This window comes from Pseudophryne corroboree, unplaced genomic scaffold (genome assembly GCF_028390025.1).
Source record: "Pseudophryne corroboree isolate aPseCor3 unplaced genomic scaffold, aPseCor3.hap2 scaffold_191, whole genome shotgun sequence".
Lineage (NCBI taxonomy): Eukaryota > Metazoa > Chordata > Amphibia > Anura > Myobatrachidae > Pseudophryne > Pseudophryne corroboree.
In genome coordinates, this window is record NW_026968548.1 from 819240 (window position 1) to 845597 (window position 26358).

The following is a 26358-nucleotide window of genomic DNA, read 5'->3' on the forward strand; positions in this document are numbered from 1 at the left end:
AGTAATATAGTAACATATAGTAACATAGTTTTTGAGGTTGAATAGAGGCAAATTGCCCATCGTGTTCAACCTGTTTTAAGTTGTGATGATTCTACATACTTGCTGAATAATGTTTTATGACTAGTTAGCTACTATAACTCATGTTACCCCCGGATTAACCATGTTGATATTTTAAGTATTATAACCTTGGATAGCTTTTTCATTCAGAAATGTATCCATTCCTTTTTTAAATCCAATTACAGAGTCCGCCATTACCACCTTCCCTGGCAGGGAATTCCACATCCTGATTGCCCTAACAGTGAAGAACCCTTTCCTCCATTGCATTCTGAACTTTCCTCCAGTCGCAGCGAGTGACCACGTGTTCTTTTAATAAATAATTCCTCTGATAACTCTTTGTTATGTATCTTTACATATTTGAAGATATTAATAATATCTCCTCTTAGGCACCTCTTTTCTAGTGTATACATATTCAGCCTAGTAAGTCTTTCCTTATAGTCCAGTACTTTTAGGCCTTTAATCAATTTAGTCTTCAGGATCTCTCGGACTTCCATGAGCAGCAGAGTAGTGCAATGGAAGGATGCTGGGCCCATAACCCAGAGGTCGATTAATCGAAACTATCCTCTGCTATGTGCATTTTTTTTTTATAATTAAAGTAATCAAAAACTGGGATTGATATTTTGGCTCTTTTATTTTTACTTAAAGTACAATAACTTTTATCATTTTAATTTGTTTTAATAGTATATTGACAGCATTGTTTTCTTTAAAAAATCCACTTAATTTTCTTTACCCTATTACTGAAATGGTAATTGACAAAAACAAACTACATTGTCACCAGAAGAGCAATGCAAAATGTACAAGTGATATATTAAAATCATCTTCCATCTTGAATTTCAATGATGCATTGGGACAACAATTTTGTGAGAAACATCTTCACCCATAAAGAAAGATTTTCTTAATTCCTTATCTGTGTGCTGATTAGATATTACCTTGTTTTCACATTAAACAGACTTCCACATGAGAAAGCAGCAAGGATGCAGTAACGTTTATGTGTCCTGGTGTAAACCTGTATTTTTTCAGTAGACATTGAAATGAGGATGCATCTTGCTGCCTTTCCAATGTAGCAAGTTTAATTCAGTAATAGGTGAAAAAACATTCCTACAAAGGTGTTAATCAGAGACTTGGCTTTGTGGACACTTTTCAGAGAGCAAATTTGTTAGCATAAAAATAAAGTCAGAAAATGAAGAGCTGTTTAATCACTCAATTGGACTTTTCTGCCAGCATAGTTTTTTTTTCTCTGCAACCCACTGCTAAATTGTGCTTCCTAGCTGTTTTTTATAAAATCACTTAATCAAATCTAACTCTGATTACATCAGAGAAGGCCAGGTACCCTACACCATAAGAGGGGGTTTGAAATTTTGACTTGTCTACTTAAAGATCACCAAAATCTGATCACAAGGTCAATTACATCCCTGGGTGGGATTGAACCACCAACCTTTTGGTTAATAGCCAAACATGCTAACCGATTGCACCACAGAGACACCTCGCAAAAGTCCATTCTGACAAAGGCTAATAAGCATTCATCTAGAACGTTTCCTAGAAAAACTTTAAAAAGTCAATAATCTGGAGAGTTTTTGTAAGAAACACATTGCTACTTTCCCATGATGAGTGAGTGCTTCAGGATCTCTTGCACTTACATGAGCAGCAGAGTACTGCAACGGAAGCATGCTGGGCCCATAACCCAGATGTAGGCAGATTGAAACTATCTTCTGCTATATGCATTGTTTTTTGTTAATTAAAGTAATCCAAAACTGGGATTGATATTTTGGCTCTTTTATTTTTACTTAAAGTACAATAACTTTTACCATTTTAATTTGTTTTAATAGTAAATTGACAGTATTGTTTTCTTTCAAAAATCCACTTAATTTTCTTTACCCTATTATTAAAATGGTAATTGACAAAAACAAACTACATTGTCACCAGAAGAGCAGTACAAAATGTACAAGTGATATATTAAAATCATCATTCCAGCTTGAATTTCAATGATGCTTTGGTGCAACAATTTTGTGAGAAACATCTTCACCCATAAAGAAAGATTTTCTTAATTCCTTACCTGTGTGCTGATTAGATATCACCTTGTTTTCACATTAAACAGACTTCCCCATGAGGAAGCAGCAAGGATGCAGTGACGTTTATGTTTCCTGGTGTCAACCTGTATTATTTCAGTAGACATTGAAATGAGGATGCATCTTGCTGCCTTTCCAATGAAGCAAGTTTAATTCAGTAATAGGTGAAAAACCATTCCTACAAAGGTGTTAATCAGAGACTTTACTTTGTGGACACTTTTCAGAGAGCAAATTTGTTAGCATAAACATAAAATCAGAAAATGAAGAGCTGTTTAATCACTCAATTGGACTTTTCTGCCAGCATAGTTTTTTTTCTCTGCAACCCACTGCTAAATTGTGCTTCCTAGCTGTTTTTTTATAAAATCACTTAATCAAATCTAACTCTGATTACATCAGAGAAGGCCAGGTACCCTACACCATAAGAGGGAGTTTGACATTTTGACTTGTCTACTTAAAGATTACCAAAATCTAATCACAAGGTCAATTACATCCATGGGTGGGATTGAACCACCAACCTTTTGGTTAATAGCCAAACATGCTAACCGATTGCACCACAGAGACACCTCGTAAAAGTATATACTGACAAAGGCTAATAAGCATTCATCTAGAACGTTTCCTAGAAAAACTTTAAAAAGTCAATAATCTGGAGAGTTTTTGTAAGAAACACATTGGTACTTTCCCATGATGAGTGAGTGCTTCAGGATCTCTTGCACTTACATGAGCAGCAGAGTACTGCAACGGAAGCATGCTGGGCCCATAACCCAGAGGTAGGCAGATTGAAACTATCCTCTGCTATATGCATTGTTTTTTGTTAATTAAAGTAATCCAAAACTGGGATTGATATTTTGTCTCTTTTATTTTTACTTAAAGTACAATAACTTTTATCATTTTAATTTGTTTTAATAGTATATTGACAGCATTGTTTTCTTTAAAAAATCCACTTAATTTTCTTTACCCTATTACTGAAATGGTAATTGACAAAAACAAACTACATTGTCACCAGAAGAGCAATGCAAAATGTACAAGTGATATATTAAAATCATCTTCCATCTTGAATTTCAATGATGCATTGGGACAACAATTTTGTGAGAAACATCTTCACCCATAAAGAAAGATTTTCTTAATTCCTTATCTGTGTGCTGATTAGATATTACCTTGTTTTCACATTAAACAGACTTCCACATGAGAAAGCAGCAAGGATGCAGTAACGTTTATGTGTCCTGGTGTAAACCTGTATTTTTTCAGTAGACATTGAAATGAGGATGCATCTTGCTGCCTTTCCAATGTAGCAAGTTTAATTCAGTAATAGGTGAAAAAACATTCCTACAAAGGTGTTAATCAGAGACTTGGCTTTGTGGACACTTTTCAGAGAGCAAATTTGTTAGCATAAAAATAAAGTCAGAAAATGAAGAGCTGTTTAATCACTCAATTGGACTTTTCTGCCAGCATAGTTTTTTTTTCTCTGCAACCCACTGCTAAATTGTGCTTCCTAGCTGTTTTTTATAAAATCACTTAATCAAATCTAACTCTGATTACATCAGAGAAGGCCAGGTACCCTACACCATAAGAGGGGGTTTGAAATTTTGACTTGTCTACTTAAAGATCACCAAAATCTGATCACAAGGTCAATTACATCCCTGGGTGGGATTGAACCACCAACCTTTTGGTTAATAGCCAAACATGCTAACCGATTGCACCACAGAGACACCTCGCAAAAGTCCATTCTGACAAAGGCTAATAAGCATTCATCTAGAACGTTTCCTAGAAAAACTTTAAAAAGTCAATAATCTGGAGAGTTTTTGTAAGAAACACATTGCTACTTTCCCATGATGAGTGAGTGCTTCAGGATCTCTTGCACTTACATGAGCAGCAGAGTACTGCAACGGAAGCATGCTGGGCCCATAACCCAGATGTAGGCAGATTGAAACTATCTTCTGCTATATGCATTGTTTTTTGTTAATTAAAGTAATCCAAAACTGGGATTGATATTTTGGCTCTTTTATTTTTACTTAAAGTACAATAACTTTTACCATTTTAATTTGTTTTAATAGTAAATTGACAGTATTGTTTTCTTTCAAAAATCCACTTAATTTTCTTTACCCTATTATTAAAATGGTAATTGACAAAAACAAACTACATTGTCACCAGAAGAGCAGTACAAAATGTACAAGTGATATATTAAAATCATCATTCCAGCTTGAATTTCAATGATGCTTTGGTGCAACAATTTTGTGAGAAACATCTTCACCCATAAAGAAAGATTTTCTTAATTCCTTACCTGTGTGCTGATTAGATATCACCTTGTTTTCACATTAAACAGACTTCCCCATGAGGAAGCAGCAAGGATGCAGTGACGTTTATGTTTCCTGGTGTCAACCTGTATTATTTCAGTAGACATTGAAATGAGGATGCATCTTGCTGCCTTTCCAATGAAGCAAGTTTAATTCAGTAATAGGTGAAAAACCATTCCTACAAAGGTGTTAATCAGAGACTTTACTTTGTGGACACTTTTCAGAGAGCAAATTTGTTAGCATAAACATAAAATCAGAAAATGAAGAGCTGTTTAATCACTCAATTGGACTTTTCTGCCAGCATAGTTTTTTTTCTCTGCAACCCACTGCTAAATTGTGCTTCCTAGCTGTTTTTTTATAAAATCACTTAATCAAATCTAACTCTGATTACATCAGAGAAGGCCAGGTACCCTACACCATAAGAGGGAGTTTGACATTTTGACTTGTCTACTTAAAGATTACCAAAATCTAATCACAAGGTCAATTACATCCATGGGTGGGATTGAACCACCAACCTTTTGGTTAATAGCCAAACATGCTAACCGATTGCACCACAGAGACACCTCGTAAAAGTATATACTGACAAAGGCTAATAAGCATTCATCTAGAACGTTTCCTAGAAAAACTTTAAAAAGTCAATAATCTGGAGAGTTTTTGTAAGAAACACATTGGTACTTTCCCATGATGAGTGAGTGCTTCAGGATCTCTTGCACTTACATGAGCAGCAGAGTACTGCAACGGAAGCATGCTGGGCCCATAACCCAGAGGTAGGCAGATTGAAACTATCCTCTGCTATATGCATTGTTTTTTGTTAATTAAAGTAATCCAAAACTGGGATTGATATTTTGTCTCTTTTATTTTTACTTAAAGTACAATAACTTTTACCATTTTAATTTGTTTTAATAGTATATTGACAGTATTGTTTTCTTTCAAAAATCCACTTAATTTTCTTTACCCTATTATTAAAATGGTAATTGACAAAAACAAACTACATTGTCACCAGAAGAGCAGTACAAAATGTACAAGTGATATATTAAAATCATCTTTCCAGCTTGAATTTCAATGATGCTTCGGTGCAACAATTTTGTGAGAAACATCTTCATCCATAAAGAAAGATTTTCTTAATTCCTTACCTGTGTGCTGATTAGATATCACCTTGTTTTCACATTAAACAGACTTCCCCATGAGGAAGCAGCAAGGATGCAGTGACGTTTATGTTTCCTGGTGTCAACCTGTATTATTTCAGTAGACATTGAAATGAGGATGCATCTTGCTGCCTTTCCAATGAAGCAAGTTTAATTCAGTAATAGGTGAAAAACCATCCCTACAAAGGTGTTAATCAGAGACTTTACTTTGTGGACACTTTTCAGAGAGCAAATTTGTTAGCATAAACATAAAATCAGAAAATGAAGAGCTGTTTCGTCACTAAATTGGACTTTTCTGCCAGCATAATTTTTTTTCTCTGCAACCCACTGCTAAATTGTGCTTCCTAGCTGTTTTTTTATAAAATCACTTAATCAAATCTAACTCTGATTACATCAGAGAAGGCCAGGTACCCTACACCATAAGAGGGGGTTTGAAATTTTGACTTGTCTATTTAAAGATCACCAAAATCTGATTACAAGGTCAATTACATCCCTGGGTGGGATTGAAGCACCAACCTTTTGGTTAATAGCCAAACATGCTAACCGATTGCGCCACATAGACACCTTGCAAAAGTAGATACTGACAAAGGCTAATAAGCATTTATCTAGAACGTTTCCTAGAAAAACTTTAAAAAGTCAATAATCTGGAGAATTTTTGTAAGAAACACATTGGTACTTTCCCATGATGAGTGAGTGCTTCAGGATCTCTTTCACTTACATGGGCTATTAACCAAAAGGTTGGTGGTTCAATCCCACCCAGGGATGTAATTGACCTTGTGATCGGATTTTGGTGATCTTTAAGTAGACAAGTCAAAATTTCAAACCCCCTCTTATGGTGTAGGGTACCTGGCCTTCTCTGACGTAATCAGAGTTAGATTTAATTAAGTGATTTTATAAAAAACAGCTAGGAAGCACAATTTAGCAGTGGGTTGCAGAGAAAAAAATAACATTTTAAACCTACCGGTAAATTTTTTTTCTCGTAGTCCGTAGAGGATGATGGGGACTCCGTAAGGACCATGGGGGATAGACGGGCTCCGCAGCAGACATGGGCACTTTAAGAAAGACTTTAGATCTGGGTGTGCACTGGCTCCTCCCTCTATGCCCCTCCTCCATACCTCAGTTAGAGAAACTGTGCCCAGAGGAGACGGACAGTACGAGGAAAGGATTTTTGTTAATCCAAGGTCAAGATTCATACCAGCCACACCAATCACACCGTATAACTTGTGATATACTACCCAGTTAACAGTATGAAAACAACATAGCATCAGTCCAAGACCGATGAAAACTAACATATAACCCTTATGTAAGCAATAACTATATACAAGTCTTGCAGAAGTAGTCCGCACTTGGGACGGGCACCCAGCATCCTCTACGGACTACGAGAAAAAGATTTACCGGTAGGTTTAAAATCTTATTTTCTCTTACGTCCTAAAAGATGCTGGGGACTCCGTAAGGACCATGGGGATTATACCAAAGCTCCCAAACGGGCTCCTGCGGATGACTCTGCAGCACCGATTGAGCAAACAGGAGGTCCTCCTCAGCCAGGGTATCAAACTTATAGAACTTTGCAAAGGTGTTTGAACCCGACCAAGTAGCAGCTCGGCACAGCTGTAGTGCCGAGACCCCTCGGGCAGCTGCCCAAGAAGAGCCCACCTTCCTAGTGGAATGGGCCTTGACTGAATTAGGCAATGGCAATCCCGCCATAGAATGCGCCTGCTGAATCGTGTTACAGATCCAGAGAGCAATAGTCTGATTTGAAGCAGGGGTGCCAATCTTGTTGGCTGCATACAGGACAAACAGTGCTTCTGTTTTTCTGACTCTAGCCGTTCTGGCCACGTAAATTTTCAAAGCCCTGACCACATCAAGGGACTCGGAATCCTCCAAGTCACGCGTAGCCACAGGCACCACAATAGGTTGGTTCATATGAAAGAATGAGTCCACTTTTAGCAGGAATTGAGGACGGGTCTGCAATTCCGCTCTATCCATATGGAAAACCAGATAGGGGATTTTATGTGATAAAGCTGCTAATTCCGACACTCGCCTAGCGGAAGCCAAGGCTAATAACATGACCACCTTCCAAGTGAGATATTTAAACTCCACCATTTTAAGTGGTTCAAACCATAACCTTAACACCACGTTAAGGTCCCAAGGGACCACCGGAGGTACAAAAGGAGGCTGAATATGCAGTACTCCCTTCACAAAAGTTTGTACTTACTTCAGGAAGAGAGGCCAATTCCTTTTGAAAGAAAATGGATAAGGCCAAAATCTGAACCTTAATAGAGCCTAATTTTAGGCCCAAATTCACTCCAGTTTGTAGGAAGTGAAGGAAGTGGCCCAGGTGGAATTCTTACGTATGAGCATTCCTGGCCTCACACAAAGAAACATATTTTCGCCATATACAGTGATAATGTTTAGATGTCACGTCCTTCCTAGCCTTTATTAGCGTAGGAATGACCTCATCTGGAATACCCTTTTCCGCTAGGATCCGGCGTTCAACCGCCATGCCGTCAAACGCAGCCGCGGTAAGTCTTGGAACAGACAGGGCCCCTGTTGCAACAGGTCCTGTCTTAGAGGAAGTGGCCACGGATCTTCTGTGAGCATTTCCTGCAGATCTGGATACCAGGTCCTTCGCGGCCAATCTGGAACAATGAGAATTGTTCTTACTCCTCTTTTTCTTACTATTATCAACACCTTGGGTATGAGAGGTAGAGGAGGAAATACATAGACCGACCGGAACACCCACGGTGTCACTAGGGCGTCTACAGCTACTGCCCGAGGGTCTCTTGACCTGGTGCAATACCTCTGTAGCTTTTTGTTGAGGCGGGACGCCATCATGTCTATCTGGAACAGTCCCCACCGACTTGCAATCTGTGCGAAGACTTCCTGATGGAGTCCCCACTCTCCTGGATGTAGGTCGTGTCTGCTGAGGAAGTCTGCATCCCAGTTGTCCACTCCCGGAATGAACACTGCTGACAGTGCGCTTTGATAAAGCTAAATATTTATCTTATTTAAAACCCTTTGTGAGGTCTAAGAACACTGTACGCTATTTGCGTATGGAGTACCGTAAGGGTACGCTCGTTGCGTAACAATCGCTTAGCCGTGGTCGAGACGCTCAAGCGTCACGTTCGCTCACGGCCAAGAGATCACAGGCAGGCACGCTATTGGCTGCTGACTAACGTAATGGTTCGCTATAGCGTAACGGACGCTGTATCGGGAGCGGGCTGCTCGAGCGATACAGACGCTCACGAGAATACGCTGTTGGTATCGGGCACACTTATAGGTGAGCGACTACCGTAATGCTACGCTATCAGCGTAGCGGACGCTCGAGACCACGAGGAGATCACGAGCGGCGCCGACGCTCACAATGTTAAACCTTTATGTCTAAACCACAAACAATGTAATTTGCTGTAAAACCTTAGTGTAGAGATAGGGTGTAAATGCAACACTGTATAACCTTATTAACTCAAAAGCTGTTCGAGCGTCACCGACGCTCTGAGAATACTTAACACTATAAGAAATACACAAATACCGTGCTTAGGGTCCAACGCCTAATATATATATTATGAATGTTATACTTGCAAAAGAATTAATACAATACAAGTCATACACTACAATATAACATAGACTAACTAACCAGGTAACTACACAGTAAATACAATACAAGTACGTTTAAGAGAAAATGAGAGAAAGAGAAGAGAGAGAGAGAAAGATATGGCCCATAATAACAAGAAAAGACAATATGATTACGGAGAAAACTTACGCACAAAGGAAACGATCGCATGCGCCTCTGGACATCCAGCTCCCGATTTTCAGCAATGATAACCGATGAAGAGTGAGTGCTGGATGTGATCGGCCTGTCTATTTATGCCCCACACACAATACAATTCAATGGTCCCTACAATCTCATTGTTCATTGGACACAGGAATTCGTCTTCGCATTATAACAAAAGGTCATAGGTTGATTCATACAGGTGGGCTGTGACTATTTCCAACAGCTCAGGTGGGAGGGAAACTGGGTTTCCCGCCGCATGGATAAGTAAGTGCAAATACAGTAAATGTTCATAAACTTCTTATGTCCATAACTATTCGCACGAGCGATTGATCCGCTTCAAACCAACACCGGAATATTGCTAATTAAATACTCTTCCGATGGATACTAAACACCACTGTATTACTCCTGTCTGACCCTTCGTATCAAACAATGAGGGATCTCTCTGTCCAGGAACATACTACATTAACTAAACTTTCAGAATCTATCAAAGGGACCATAATCTACAAAATGCATTATATGGTGAAAATATGTAACGAAAGAGTCGTCCGCTAGACGCACACAATCTCTACCGTAAATGTGCATACCGTGCGCCTGCGGGTGCCCGCAACAGCGAGTATGCGCACGCACGGGAGAGCGCACGCATGCGCAGCAGGGACACATATGAGGTGCAAATATGGCAGTGTGCATCGTGATATTTTTCTGACTTTGACAGTCCACCCTTTGGCAGTCAACAATAACTGCCACTTCCTAAAACATTTCAAAAAGAGAAAAATATATGTCAGGGGTTAATACATTTACATGGTTGGGTAGGGGAGGAGAGGAGAAGGTAGGAAAAGGGTATGACCTAGTGAGATAGCAGAAGCATGTGTGTATGAATCCATGTTTGGGGGGTCATGTATCATCGTGCCGTACGTGTTTTAAATCAAGCTTCGAGGTATTGCGAAGTATACATTTGAATTCCTTCTTATCCCGTGGTACGGGTCTGTGGATGGGCTGTCAAACTTTACCAAGCTTTTTTCGGATTTTGGTTGTAACAAAAATGGGGAGCACATTTTAGTTGATGATACATGAATGGGGGAATATGTGATTGCTGATATCTGTGCCTGTATTCCCTATACTATGTGTGTAATTACCTGAAGGTTGTAGAGATGAAGAAAATACATAATTACGGTAAATGCAGTGGTATTCTATGTCAGGTTAATGAACATTCGTCGATTGAGGTCTTGTTTGGTGTCTGTTGAATGCAGTCTTCTTTGTGCTTTTGCCCATAAGGTGCGAGCAAAAAGCTTTGTCAATGTCCATAGATTTACAAAAGTGTTGGGCTAGCGTAATTTTAAAATTTCTAGGGAAACTGGGGATCTATGGCATAGTTCATCAAAAATCTGTGTATAAGGTTGTCAAAACTTCTTCTTTAATCCATCTGTTGTCTGTATATCGGCTCATCAAATTCCTCGTCCAAGTGGGTCTTTTTACCTCAGAGGAAAACGGAAAAACAGATGAAAGAAACGGACCGTAGAAATCGCATTACAATTTCCTCACTCCTTAAACTCATCACCCTGGTACTTCGTTTGCACTTCGTTAAAGCCTGACCGCATCTAAATATCAAGCCAATCGTTATGATAACACCTAAGATACATAGGAGAAACTTCCCTACATCCATTATAACTCCTTGAGCCCATTCTCCTAAACCGGAGAACCAATTTCGCGGGTTCAACCATGACACCCAACTAGTCAGCTCATTACTCACAGCAGCAAGGGTGAGATTGTGTCTCCTGCGAAATTCCCACTTCAATTGGAGAATATCGTCCATCTTTTGGTCTATGACCTCGACCGGGTCCTCGGTACTATTCGTTATATATGTGCAGCATTTCACGCCGTACTGCGTTGCCAGTGTGACACAATATCCACCTGTTACTGCTGTGAGATAATTGAGAATCATTCTATGCTGAACTAGTTCTGTTTTATAAGCTTGAAGTTCTCTTCCAGTATACCTAAATGTGTCATCATACATTTCTGTGATATTGTCTAACAAATTTGCGAGCGCAGATATGTATTTATAATTCAACACTCCTCTGGCGGTGCGAGTGAGGTCTAACGCAAGTAGAAACTGAATCCCGGTTGATTCATGGATCATGTCAGAGGCCGGGTGCTCTGTTCTTTCTATCAGGTGCCGTTTAACTACGTGCTCGTAATGGGTGTGAGTATAAGGAGTTTGGGCAACACGGTGTATGTCTTTCATTTTGGCATGTGATACAGTCATTACCTCAAGCAATACTTTTCCAATATAACACAATCCTTCAGAGTTTGGGGCAAGCCACTTATACGCCTTCCTCCCGCATATGAAATATGCATCATCGGGGAGAACATATGGGACGGAGTAGGACATAACCATATTACACATTTTCCATGTGAAATCTCCTAACCCTAATTCTCCCATCTGTCTAGTACACGTATCAGCTTGTACGATATGTGCACAGTATCCTGGTGATACCTCTCCAACTCTCGTAATCCTACTTCCTAGGGTATACCTATACCGGAAAGATTTTCCTCTACTGGCTATGTGGCGTATAAGCTCTGTATCTGTCGGCATTCTATCTGCTCTATATGAAAAGGTCATGGTTTGGTTACTCCATGACACTTCCCAATTTCCCGGCTTTCGGGGATTGGAAATGTTAAAACATATGAGGGATCTATCCACATGATATTGGTGGAGCTTCAAACTAGGAGGACTGGAGATATTAAACCTCCTGTCCACCGGTCTCCCACCACTTAGCTCAAGTACCTCCCCTATCGTTAAAGGAAATGGTACTAGTCCTGATTTGCTATGACCTTGAGGTACTTGAGAGCATACCCAACAATCTGTTTGATTTAACACGCTACCCACTAAGGAGTGATAGTCACTCAAGGGATGCCGGTCCATGTGGATATTAAAACTGGATTGGCATTTCTTAATGCACCCATCCTCGACTACGTTGTCACAGAGCCTACAGATACAGTTTTCTTCAGCTAACAATCCTTCACAATTCCTTCTATTGTCAATGCTATCGGATCGTTTTCTGATACTCGCCTTTGCTTGTTGATTATGTTGTTCTCGGAAAACTACGCCTCCATCTCTGTCATCAGAACCCATTCCAGAATCTCTCTCGACCTCCATGGTACTCTCGCCGGAACAGACTGCTCTGGTCAACATCATGGTCAACAGGAAAATCCGGATCACAGTCTCTTGGGGCAAGTCCATCTTATAGGAGGAAACGAAGAAGAATGAGAAGGGGGGGAAAATAATTTGAGGGAGAGGGGATGGGAAGTTGGAGAAAAACAATAAAAGGGAACAGGGAATCGACAACTGCTTTTGATCTTGTGATTTTCAATGCTCAGGTGCCGCCTCAGTCCTCCTGGAACAGACACTCCAGTGATACAACGTCCTCTACCGTCTGTTCCTTATCACGGGACCTCTCTGGATCAGCAACCTTCTTACAATGGGACGAATGAACCCAAGTCTCTCTCTCGGCAACTTTCAATGCTGTAGTGCTAGTCAATAAGACTTGGTATGGTCCTTCCCATCTGTCAATAAGGCAACCTGAGCGTAGAAAATTTCGTATCATTACATACTCCCCAGGTTCAATGTCATGACAATTACTATCTGGTAAATCAGGAATCACCAACTTCAAATTATTATTTTGATTCCTTAGCTGTTTACTCATATTAACCAGGTACTTTACAGTCACTTCATTGTTACACTTCAAATCATCCTGAGGGTTAATCATAACATGCGGTTGTCGACCAAACAAGATTTCAAAAGGGGACAGATTAAGAGGGGACCTGGGAGTGGTTCTGATGCTGTACAGTACAATGGGTAAAGCTTCTGGCCATGTCAATCCTGTTTCTGCCATAACTTTGCTCAAATTATTTTTAATAGTGCTATTCACTCTTTCCACCTTCGCACTCGCCTGTGGACGGTATGGAGTGTGCAGCTTGCTATCAATTCCCATCAACTTACACATTCCTTGAAAGACATCACCTGTAAAATGGGTACCCCTATCACTTTCGATAATTCTAGGGATACCATATCTACATACAAATTCCTGCACAATTTTCTTAGCAGTAAACATAGCGGTATTTGTGGCCGCCGGGAATGCTTCAACCCAATTTGAGAACACATCTATACAAACAAGTACATATTTCAAATTTCGACAAGGGGGTAATTGAATGAAGTCAATCTGTATTGCCTGGAAAGGACCGCCTGCAGGTGGGATATGAGATGGTTCTGTTGGTATTGCCTTTCCGATATTCTTTCTCAAACAGGTAAGGCATGACATTGCTCTCTTACTTGCATGAGATGAAAATCCTGGGGCGCACCAATATGCTCTTACCAACTTGCACTTTCCTTCCTTGCCCAGATGAGTCAGCCCGTGAGCTGCCTCAGCTAAACATGGAAGATATGCTCTGGCGGCCACCGGTTTACCTTGTCCATCCGTCCAGAGTCCTGAGGACTCCTGGCCATATCCCTTCGCCTTCCAGACTGCCTTTTCCTGTGTGGAACACAAATTTTGCATTTCACACAACTTCTGTGTGTTGATGGTATTAAATACCATCAGTTGTGTGGTGTCTGTCTGTCTGGGGGTACCAGCTGCTAACTTAGCTGCTTCGTCTGCTCGGCTGTTACCAAGTGATACTGGGTCCTGGCTATATGTGTGTGCTTTACACTTGATAACAGCCACTCTGTCGGGTTCCTGTATCGCTGTTAGAAGCCTTTTGATGTGAGCTGCATGCGCTACCGGTGTACCAGCTGCCGTCATGAAATTTCTGAGGCGCCATAGGGCTCCGAAATCATGGACTACCCCGAATGCGTATCTAGAGTCGGTGTAGATATTGGCTGATTTGCCCTTAGCCAATTCACATGCTCTGGTTAGGGCGACCAGTTCAGCAACCTGGGCTGAGTGAGGTGGGCCTAGCGGTTCCGCTTCTATGATGCCTTGGTCATCTACGACTGCGTATCCAGTACACAAGTCTCCCGAGTCTGACTGTCTGTGACAACTACCGTCCGTGTAGAAAGTTAGATCTACATTTTCCAGCGGGTTGTCACTGATGTCAGGCCTTGCGGTAAAATTTTGGGTCAAATATTCCATACAATCATGTGTGTCCTTCTGTGTGTTAAATTCTCCTTCCCCACCACTCTCATCCTCCACCCTTTGTGCCTGTCCAGGCACACCTGGGAGATATGTTGCAGGATTTAATGCACTGCATCTCCTTATGGTGATGTTTACGGGGGCCATTAGTGCCAATTCCCATCTTGTAAACCGCGCTGATGAGACGTGCCTGGTTTGGGCAGAATTTAGCAAGGCTGACACTGCATGTGGTGTATGAATTGTGAGGTTGTGACCTAGCACTACATCTTCGCTTTTCGTTACTAGCAATGCTATCGCAGCGACGCTTCGCAAGCATGTGGGGAGGGATCGCGCTACCGTGTCTAGCTGAGCGCTGTAGTATGCTACTGGCCTGCTGGCATCACCGTGCTTTTGGGTTAAGACGCCTGCCGCGCAACCAGCACTTTCTGTTCCGTACAGCTCAAAGGGTTTCCCATAGTCTGGCATACCTAATGCTGGTGCCTGCGTTAGGCACTGTTTAAGTCTCTCAAATGCCATCTCGGACTCGTCTGTATGCGAAATCCGATCAGGTTTGTTTGAGGAGACCATCTCCTGCAGAGGTAACGCTAGAATGGAAAACCCTGGGATCCAGTTACGGCAATACCCACACATTCCTAAAAATGTTCTGATCTGTTGCTGGGTTTTTGGCAGAGTCATGTCTCTAATTGCTGGAATTCTATCAGTGGTCAGGTGTCTCAGTCCTTGTGTTAGACAGTGTCCCAAATATTTTACCTTAGTTTGGCATAATTGCAACTTGTCTTTGGAAACCTTGTGTCCTGTGTCTGAAAGATGAAACAGGAGCTGTTTCGTATCCTTCAGGGATGCTTCCAATGAATCAGAACACAGTAGTAGATCATCCACGTACTGTATTAATACTGATCCACTCTCTGGTTGGAAAGACTGTAAACAATCATGCAAAGCCTGGGAAAATATACTTGGACTGTCTATGAAACCTTGTGGTAATCGAGTCCATGTGTATTGGACTCCTCTGTATGTGAATGCAAACAAATATTGGCTGTCAGGGTGCAGAGGTACCGAAAAGAAAGCGGAGCAGAGGTCAATAACAGTGAAAAATTTCGCAGTGGGAGGGATTTGCATAAGGATGACAGCTGGATTTGGCACTACGGGGAACTGACTCTCAACTATTTTGTTGATCCCCCTTAGATCCTGCACTAGCCGGTAACCCCTCCCCCCACTCTTTTTCACAGGGAAGATGGGACTATTGGCAGTGCTGGACGTTCTTACCAGAATACCCTGTTGTAGCAAGCGCTCTATTACGGGATACACTCCTAACTCCACCTCTGGCTTCAGAGGGTACTGTGGGATTTTTGGAGCTATCCTACCATCTTTTACTTGTACAACTACTGGAGCTACGTTTGCCATTAATCCAGTGTCCTGTCCATCTTTAGTCCAAAGTGACTCTGGTATCTGGGATGTCATTTCTTCTACTTGGGATGGAGTCCTATTTGTCATAATGGTATGTGACATTAATTTTGATGGGGAGTCTAACATGTCTCGCACTTCCTGAGCGTGATTCTCAGGTATGTCCAAGAATACACCTTCAGGAGTACAATAAATGACGCACCCCATTTTACACAATAAGTCTCTTCCCAGGAGATTAGTCGGTGCCGATGCAGCCAGCAAAAAGGAATGCTTGGTATGTAAAGGCCCTACTGTAATCTCGGCTGGTTTGCTAACAGGGTAGTGCTGGACTACTCCCGTTACCCCTATGGCTGGAATTGTCTTACCAGTGGTTCTCATGCCCACTGTCGAATTTATCACTGATTTGGCCGCCCCTGTGTCTACAAGAAAGTTTAATGATTTACCAGCTACATTGATTGCAATTTCAGGTTCACTCCCAAGGCTTGCAATCAATTTTACTGGCTGCAGATTACAGGTATGGCCACACCCCTATTGGGTATGGTGACCTCCCTGAATCCCGCTGGCAGCAACTACTTGTGAAGGGGTTAAATGGGAACTGCCAGGAGTTTGCCAGTCTCTGTTCGGGGGGTATCTTTTTGTTTCTCCTGCATGTGGCTCATAACTCCGTCTCTGCGGACCTTGCTCCCAATGTCGTGTGTCGTGTCGTTGTCTAGGGGGTTGGTAAGATCTTTGCGAATTTTTCGCTCTACAGTCTCGTGCTATGTGTCCCTGTTTATGACAAAAATAACATGTTACCACATTTGACTTACCCACAGGGTTTGGTGATATAAACACAGGCTGTTTTGTGGTCAGGGCCTGTATACTTACTGACATTAACTTATCACCTTGCGACTCCCTGTGTCTGGTGATATTCCGGTCGTGATCAATAGCAGCCTCTCTCAAAGTAGCCACTGACAGACCTCGCCAACATGGTTGCGTGGTCTGTACCCTTGTCTTTAATGCTTCTTTTAAACCATCCATTAGCACAGATACTGCTACTTCTTGATGGTTTGCATTGGTCCTAATGTCCTCTATGCCAGTGTACTTTGCCATTTCTAATAATGCCCGGTGAAAATAATCAGCAGCTGTTTCTGTCTCTTTTTGTTTAATGGAAAAAATTCTATTCCATTTGGCTACAGCTGGGAAATACTCCTTTAACTGTAAATTTATTCTTTTTACGTTATCTTTGTTGTACACATCTGTAAGAGGTACATCCAGATCCAATCCACAGTCAGCTAAAAATTGAGCTGAGTCGACATTGGAGGGTAAACATGCCCTCAGCAATATCTGCCAGTCTTTGTTATTGGGCTCTAAAGTGTTTCCTAGGTCTCTGATGTATTTTTGGCTAGCAACTAAGTCTTTTCTGGGGTCATGGAATTCAGACACTATGGTCCTTAATTCCATTCTGGAAAATGGGCTATACATGGCAATGTTCCTGATAGGAGTGACTCCTGATGTGTCAGTTTTCCCATTTGGAACAGCTATTACCCTAACAGGATTAAGTCTACTAACATCATTCTGTGTAGATTCTACAGCCTGTGGTGAAATGGTTTCAGCATAGTGTAAGGTGCCGTACTTACCCGTTGATACGACCTCACCTGTCCCTCCGCTAGGGGGCTTTGTTACTAATCTTATGGGTTGGGCCGTGCCTACTGTTGTTTCTGATATAGTGGCTGCTAGAGAGAGCGCCGATATTGTTGCCGATTCGTCCTCTTGATCACACTCCTGGGGAAAGTTCAAAACAGGGTACAACTTGCACGGGTTAATACTTGCATTGGTTAACTTATTAACATTATCCTTAACATTTATACAGTTGCTAAGTGCCTGTTTGTTACCCCCTGATGCGTCATTCTCCGCAACCAATTTCTCTCCTGATATGTATGGTGGCGGCGGGGCCGTGGCTATCAGTTTCCTGATAGGGCCAGATCCCGCCGCCAGAGCCAATCCTCTCTGTATTTCACCCTCCTGTTGCCATAGCTGCAAATAATCATAATGTTGGATTCGTCTCTTTGTTGATTTAATGAGACATATCCTCCTCCTTAAATTCATTAACACTTCTAGGCTGAAGCTACCTACTCTTGGGAATTTCTCCCCGTCATGTACTGTCATTCTCTCCCATTCATCACATAAAATTTCTGTATGTAAACCATATTTTTCACACATTACATACCTTGCCGACCCGACTGGTCGGTTTACTGAATCAACCCGAACCGAGGTTGATCGCCCCCTTCCTGAACAACTGGCCCCCATAATTTGCAGGTGTTGCTTGCTCTACCTCTGACCTTTATCTCAGGGTCTTCAGCGAACCCTTACAAAAAACCAAAATATTAAAAGATAGGTTGACGGTGAAGTTTACCGAGCACCTCACTCACTCGCCCACGCCGACCAATACGCCCACACACTGATATAGCGCTGGCGTACTCGACCCAGGGCCCCTATGAACCTCTATTTACTGGAACATGCGAGAGATATCCGAAGAACACTTACTCTTTCCAGTAACTATTGGTTGTTGGACAATTCCTGAGTGACCAGCGAACTTCCCTTCAGAAAATAAAAAATTACACAAATCACGTCAGAATGTACAAATAGTTTTATGACCGGGTTTGTACACAAATGGTACTGGTCAGACTAACTTAATGCACACAATTACGTGCGGTACAATCGTTCAGCACATAAGCAACTAATCTTATGTACGGAGCGACAAGTGGAATCGACATTCAGCAGCTGCGAATTCCTTCAGCCTGAGCTTTTTATGGCCTATATGGGTGTCGCACCAACCCTTCTTGGTGTTGTGCCTTGTCTCTATAGCGGACTTCCTTGTCTGCTGTACTTGGACCTCCTGGTCTGTTATGCGACCTCCTGGTCTGTTACAGTATGACCTCCTGGTCTGCTACACTCTAATGCTCAAATTTTATGTTTAACCAGAGATGCCTCCCTAGCCACCACGTATGTCACTTACACGTATGTACTTCACGAGAACTCGATGATTTCTGTGGTTCAATCCCCAAAATTGTAAAAACAAACACTCACTCACCACATACACACTTTTGTTTCTATTTCTATTTCTGCGCAGAAATTTTTCTTTAGACCAGATGTGTTGTAAATTTGGAGAAGGATCTGTTAATTTAAATTTCGGATTTAAAATAGATTTGCGCTATTTATCGCCTGTTGCGCTATTTATCGCTTGTTGCGCTATTTATCGCCTGTTGCGCTATTTATCGCTTATTGCGCTATTTATCGCTTATTGTGCTATTTAAAAATCAACACTATCGTGTGATTTGAGTTACGTGGGCGTACCCAGACGCTCCGTTGCGTAATTTACGCTACGTGCGTCGGCCTTTGCGTACGCGAGTCTCAGCCTTTTGTTAGAGACACGTGTATACAAAACCAATGTCCACCGTAACACAACTAACACGTTTTATCAATGTAGATGATCCTCGATCGTCTACCGTGCAACACACCAATCTCTCCTTTTACCTTTAGGTAGAGCTGCGTGTGTGCTTTACACTTTATCCCTTAACGCATTACTTTTACACTTTAACTATGAAATAGCGACAAATCTCTCTTAGCACGTTTTATCAATTATAAAATGGCAAACAGGAGAGTGATATATGAAAATACACGAATGAAAAAGAAATGCAGATATGCGTGTGTGCGTACGCAAGATAGAAATAAACAGTTTTAAAAGACACTAGTGTGTTGTTCTTACCTCCGGTTCCCGGATTCCTTCAGCACCCTTTACTAAGCGAAACAGACGCTTAACCCGTCAGCACTGCGAAGAATATGATCTCCCACCCTTTGCTGATGGATAATGTCTGCTGAAATTACCTAGCAGAGATATGTGAAGGACAGGACGAGCCGCCAATTGATAAAGCTAAATATTTATCTTATTTAAAACCCTTTGTGAGGTCTAAGAACACTGTACGCTATTTGCGTATGGAGTACCGTAAGGGTACGCTCGTTGCGTAACAATCGCTTAGCCGTGGTCGAGACGCTCAAGCGTCACGTTCGCTCACGGCCAAGAGATCACAGGAAGGCACGCTATTGGCTGCTGACTAACGTAATGGTTCGCTATAGCGTAACGGACGCTGTATCGGGAGCGGGCTGCTCGAGCGATACAGACGCTCACGAGAATACGCTGTTGGTATCGGGCACACTTATAGGTGAGCGACTACCGTAATGCTACGCTATCAGCGTAGCGGACGCTCGAGACCACGAGGAGATCACGAGCGGCGCCGACGCTCACAATGTTAAACCTTTATGTCTAAACCACAAACAATGTAATTTGCTGTAAAACCTTAGTGTAGAGATAGGGTGTAAATGCAACACTGTATAACCTTATTAACTCAAAAGCTGTTCGAGCGTCACCGACGCTCTGAGAATACTTAACACTATAAGAAATACACAAATACCGTGCTTAGGGTCCAACGCCTAATATATATATTATGAATGTTATACTTGCAAAAGAATTAACACAATACAAGTCATACACTACAATATAACATAGACTAACTAACCAGGTAACTACACAGTAAATACAATACAAGTACGTTTAAGAGAAAATGAGAGAAAGAGAAGAGCGAGAGAGAAAGATATGGCCCATAATAACAAGAAAAGACAATATGATTACGGAGAAAACTTACGCACAAAGGAAACGATTGCATGCGCCTCTGGACATCCAGCTCCCGATTTTCAGCAATGATAACCGATGAAGAGTGAGTGCTGGATGTGATCGGCCTGTCTATTTATGCCCCACACACAATACAATTCAATGGTCCCTACAATCTCATTGTTCATTGGACACAGGAATTCGTCTTTGCATTATAACAAAAGGTCATAGGTTGATTCATACAGGTGGGCTGTGACTATTTCCAACAGCTCAGGTGGGAGGGAAACTGGGTTTCCCGCCGCATGGATAAGTAAGTGCAAATACAGTAAATGTTCATAAACTTCTTATGTCCATAACTATTCGCACGAGCGATTGATCCGCTTCAAACCAACACCGGAATATTGCTAATTAAATACTCTTCCGATGGATACTAAACACCACTGTATTACTCCTGTCTGACCCTTCGTATCAAACAATGAGGGATCTCTCTGTCCAGGAACATACTACATTAACTAAACTTTCAGAATCTATCAAAGGGACCATAATCTACAAAATGCATTATATGGTGAAAATATGTAACGAAAGAGTTGCCCGCTAGACGCACACAATCTCTACCGTAAATGCGCATACCGTGCGCCTGCGGGTGCCCGCAACAGCGAGTATGCGCACGCACGGGAGAGCGCACGCATGCGCAGCAGGGACACATATGAGGTGCAAATATGGCAGTGTGCATCGTGATATTTTTCTGACTTTGACAGCTTACATGATTCTCCGCCCAGCGAAGAATTCTGGTGGCTTCCGCCATCGCCACTCTGCTCCTTGTGCCGCCTTGGCGGTTTACATGAACTACTGCGGTGACGTTGTCTGACTGGATCAGAACTGGTTGGTCGCGAAGTAAGGTCTCCGCTTGACATAGGGCGTTGTATATGGCCCTTAGCTCCAGGATGTTGATGTGAAGACAAGTCTCCTGACTTGACCAAAGACCTTGGAAATTTCTTCCCTGTGTGGCTGCTCCCCAACCTCGGAGGCTCGCGTTCGTGGTCACCAGGATCCAGTCCTGAATGCCGAACCTGCGGCCCTCTAGAAGGTGAGCACTCTGCAGCCACCACAGGAGAGATACCCTGGCCCTGGGGGACAGGGTGATCAACTGATGAATCTGTAGATGTGACCCGGACCACTTGTCCAGTAGGTCCCATTGCAAGATCCTCGCATGGAACCTGCCAAAGGGAATGGCCTCGTATGATGCCACCATCATTCCCAGGACTCGAGTGCAGTGATGCACTGACACCTGTTTTGGTTTCAATAGGTTCCTGACCAGAGTCATGAGTTCCTGGGCCTTTTCTATCGGAAGATAACCCCTTTTCTGGTCCGTATCCAGAATAATGCCCAAGCAAAGTCAGACGAGTCGTAGGAACCAACTGCGACTTCGGGATATTGAGAATCCAGCCGTGTTGCTGTAACACCTTCAGTGAAAGTTATACGCTGTTCAGCAACTGCTCTCTTGATCTCGCTTTTATGAGGAGATCGTTCAAGTACGGGATAATTGTGACACCTTGCTTTCGCAGGAGCACCATAATTTCCGTCATTACCTTGGTGAAAATTCTCGGAGAAAATTCTGGAGAGACCAAACGGCAACGTCTGAAATTGGTAATGACAATACTGTACCGCAAATCTTAGGTACGCCTGATGAGGTGGATAAATGAGTACATGAAGGTATGCATCCTTTATGTCCAGAGATATCATAAAATCCCCCCCTTCTAGGCTGGCGATGACCGCTCTTAGCGATTCCATCTTGAACTTGAACCTTTTCAAGTATAGGTTCAGGGATTTTAAATTTAATATGGGTCTGACCAAACCGTCCGGTTTTGGGACTACAAACAGGGTCGAATAATTTCCCTTTCCTTGTTGAAGCAGGGGAACCTTGACCACCACCTGTTGAAGATACAATTTGTGAATTGCATTTAACACTATCTCCCTTTCCTGGGGAGAAGATGGTAGGGCCGATTTGAAAAACCGGCGAGGAGGCACCTCTTCGAATTTCAGCTTGTAACCCTGAGAAACAATTTCTATTGCCTAGGGATCCACCTGCGAATGAACCCAGATGTGGCTGAAAACTCGAAGACGTGCCCCCAACTGGGCGGACTCCTTTAGCGGAGCCCCAGCGTCATGCGGTGGATTTTGTAGAGGCCGGGGAGGACTTCTGTTCCTGGGAACTAGCTGTGTTGTGCAGCTTCTTCCCTCTGCCCTTACCTCTGGCAAGAAAGGACGCACCTCGTACTTTCTTGTTTCTCTGTGATCGAAAGGACTGCATTTGATAATATGGTGCTTTCTTAGGCTGTGAGGGAATATAAGGCAAAAAATTTGATTTACCAGCTGTAGCTGTGGAGACTAGGTCCGAGAGACCTTCCCCAAACAATTCCTCACCCCTGTAAGGTAAAACCTCCATATGCCTTTTTGAGTCGGCATCACCTGTCCATTGCCGGGTCCATAGGACTCGTCTAGCAGAAATCGACATAGCGTTTATTCTAGAACCCAGTAGACTAATGTCACTTTGAGCATCTCTCATATATAGGACAGCATCTTTTATATGCCCTATGGTCAATAACATAGCATCCTTATCTAGGGTCTCAATCTCTGCTGAAAAGGTATCTGTCCATGCTGCCACCGCGCTACAACCCCGGCCGACGCAATTGCCGGTCTGAGTAAGGTACCAGAATGTGTGTAAATGGACTTTAGGGTAACCTCCTGCTTGCGGTCAGCATGGTCCCTGATGGTAGCCGTATCCTGGGATGGCAGCGCTACCTTTTTGGATAAGCGTGTCAATGCTTTATCCACCCTAGGGGAGGATTCCCACCGTATCCTGTCCATTGGCGGGAAAGGATACGCCATAAGAATCCTTTTGGGAATCTGCAGCTTTTTGTCTGGAGATTCCCAAGCTTTTTCACATAATTCGTTCAACTCATGTGAGGGGGGAAAGGTTATCTCAGGTTTCTTTCCCTTATACATGTGTACCCTCGTGTCAGGGACAGGGGACTCTGTGATGTGCAAAACATCTTTTATTGCAATAATCATATATCGAATACATTTAGCCAATTTTGGCTGTAACTTTGCATCATCGTAGTCGACACTGGAGTCAGAATCCGTGTCGGTATCTGTGTCAACTATTTGGGATAGTGGGCGCTTTTGAGACCCCGAAGGTCCCTGCGACATAGGGACAGGCATGGGTTGACTCCCTGACTGTTCCCTAGCTTCAGCTTTGTCTAATCTCTTGTGTAATAAGTTTACATTAGCACATAAAACATTTCACATATCCATTCAGTCAGGTGTCGGCGTTGTCGATGGAGACACCACATTAATTTGCTCCTGCTCCTCTCTAGGAGAGCCTTCTACCTCAGACATGTCGACACACGTGTACCGACACACCATACACTCAGGGAATCCTCTTATCTGAGGACAGTTCCCCAACAAGGCCCTTTGGAGAGACAGAGAGAGAGAGTATGCCAGCACACACCCCAGCGCTATATGACCCAGGAAAAAAACACAATAATTTTATGTTTACCCAGTAGCGCTGTATTTCCATATATATATGCGCCTAATTATGTGCCCCCCTCTTCTTTAAGACCCTCTTTCTACCGTGGTATAAGCAGGGGAGAGTCCGTGGAGCTTCCCCTCAGCGGTGCTGTGGAGAAAATGGTGCTGGTGAGTGCTGAGGGAGAAGCCCCACCCCTTCAGCGACGGGCTTCTGTCCCGCTCAAATATAGTAAAAAAAATGGCGGGGGCTCTTATATATATATATACAGTGCCTAGCTGCATATATATTTATTTTGCCAAAGAGAGGTCTATATTGCTGCCCAGGGCGTCTCCCCTGAGCCCTTCACCCTTACACTGACTGCCGTGTGTGAGGTGTATGGGAGCAATGGAGCACAGCTTTACTGCTGTGCGTTACCTCAGTGAAGATCATGAAGTCTTCCGCCGGCTCTGAAGTCTTCTTTTCTTCTCATACTCACCCGGCTTCTATCTTCCGGTTCTGCGAGGGGGACGGCGGCGCGGCTCTGGGACGGACGGCGAGGGTGAGACCTGCGTACCGATCCCTCTGGAGCTAATGCTGTACAGTAGCCTAAGAAGCAGAGCCTATCAACTCACAGAAGTAGGTGTGCATCTCTCCCCTCCGCCCCTCGATGCAGGGAGTCTGTTGCCAGCAGGCTCCCTGAAAATAAAAAAATCTAACAAATATACTTTCTGTCAGGAAACTCAGGAGAGCTCCCTGAAAAGCACCCAGTCTCCTCTGGGCACAGTAGTAAACTGAGGTCTGGAGGAGGGGCATAGAGGGAGGAGCCAGTGCACACCCAGATCTAAAGTCTTTCTTTAAGTGCCCATGTCTCCTGCGGAGCCCGTCTATCCCCCATGGTCCTTACGGAGTCCCCAGCATCCTCTAGGACGTAAGAGAAAAATTATGCTGGCAGAAAAATCCAATTGAGTGATTAAACAGCTCCAGAGCTGCTCTGTAAGGCAAGTAAAAGGGTGTGGGCCCTGCAGCACTACCTGTAGTTTGCATTGTGCATTGGAAGCCTAGTTTGCTGTCTGTTTCCACTTCTTTTTTCTTGAGCCCCTCCCGTCTATACCCTTGTGCACTATCCTGACTTCTCCTCCCTTCTGCTTACTTTGTGCCTTCCAATGCACAATGCAAACTACAGGTAGTGCTGCAGGGCCCACACCCTTTTACTTGCCTTACAGAGCAGCTCTTGAGCTGTTACAGTGCCCAGCTGCTGCAAGAAATCAGCGTGAATGCTTCAGGGGCTGGGGCATGGCCAACATGAGCCCCACACCGAAGGAGGGTGGAGGTGTTTAATGCGAACTAGGGGTCTCGCACAATGCGAACTACAGGTAGTGCTGCAGGGCCCACACCCTTTTACTTGCCTTACAGAGCAGCTCTGGAGCTGTTACAGTGCCCAGCTGCTGCAAGAAATCAGCTTGAATGCTTCAGGGGCTGGGGCATATCCAACATGAGCCCCACACCGACGGAGGGTGGAGGTGTTTAATGCGAACTAGGGGTCACTCAAGTGCCGCAAAAGGCCGCCATGCCCTGCACGCCACTTTTCTCTTTTCATATGCAGACGAGGGTTGAAGCCAACTTTGACCCACTGCTTGGATGACATCGCCATATGCAAATCCATCTGCTGCAGGCCTTCCCCCAGGAATGCTTGCACTAGTTGTTGCATTTGGTTTGTTGTTTGGGGGTGCTTCAGTATTAGGCAGCCTTCTGCCCTCCCATGTTCATCTGAAAATATGTGTTCTCTCTGCAGTTGTTGTCCCCAGATGAGAGTTCCCTTGTGCTGCCTCAGTTGAATCTCCTTTACTTGACAGAGATGTGCCTGAGCAGCGGCCCTCCCCAGCCCTATCCCAAATCATACTTATTTTGCATAGGAGATACCATGGTCATGAAGACTGTTCTCCCAGGGTGCGGTTCATTCATTGCATTCTGGGTATGCTGACCCCTGTGATTTCCCCAAATGTGGGAAACTCGACTGCATTATTTAATGCGAACTAGGGGTCATCCAAGCACCGCAAAAGGCCGCCATGCCCTGCATACCCCTTTTCTCTTTTCATAAGCAGACGAGGTTTGAAGCCAACTTTGACCCACTGCTTGGATGACATCACTTGCTGCCTTTCCAATGAAGCAAGTTTAATTTAATAATAGGTGAAAAACCATCCCTACAAAGGTGTTAATCAGATACTTGGCTTTGTGGACACTTTTCAGAGCACAAATTTGTTAGCATAAAAATAAAGCCAGAAAATGAAGAGCTGTTTAATCACTCAATTGGATTTTTCTGCCAGCATATTTCTTTTTCTCT

The 26358-nt window shown here is 43.1% G+C and overlaps 2 non-coding genes and 1 pseudogene across 2 annotated transcripts; 1 reads left to right on the forward strand and 2 right to left on the reverse strand.

Moving 5' to 3' along the window:
• Positions 1 to 1464: 1464 nt before the first annotated feature.
• Positions 1465 to 1538, reverse strand: TRNAN-AUU (transfer RNA asparagine (anticodon AUU)). The gene has a single exon. It is a non-coding gene; the product is annotated as a tRNA-Asn (tRNA).
• A 2217-nt stretch (positions 1539 to 3755) lies between these two features.
• On the reverse strand, positions 3756 to 3829 carry TRNAN-AUU (transfer RNA asparagine (anticodon AUU)). The gene has a single exon. It is a non-coding gene; the product is annotated as a tRNA-Asn (tRNA).
• Positions 3830 to 25913: 22084 nt separating this feature from the next.
• LOC135004151 (U1 spliceosomal RNA) lies at positions 25914 to 26092 on the forward strand (annotated as a pseudogene).
• The last annotated feature ends 266 nt before the right edge of the window (positions 26093 to 26358 follow it).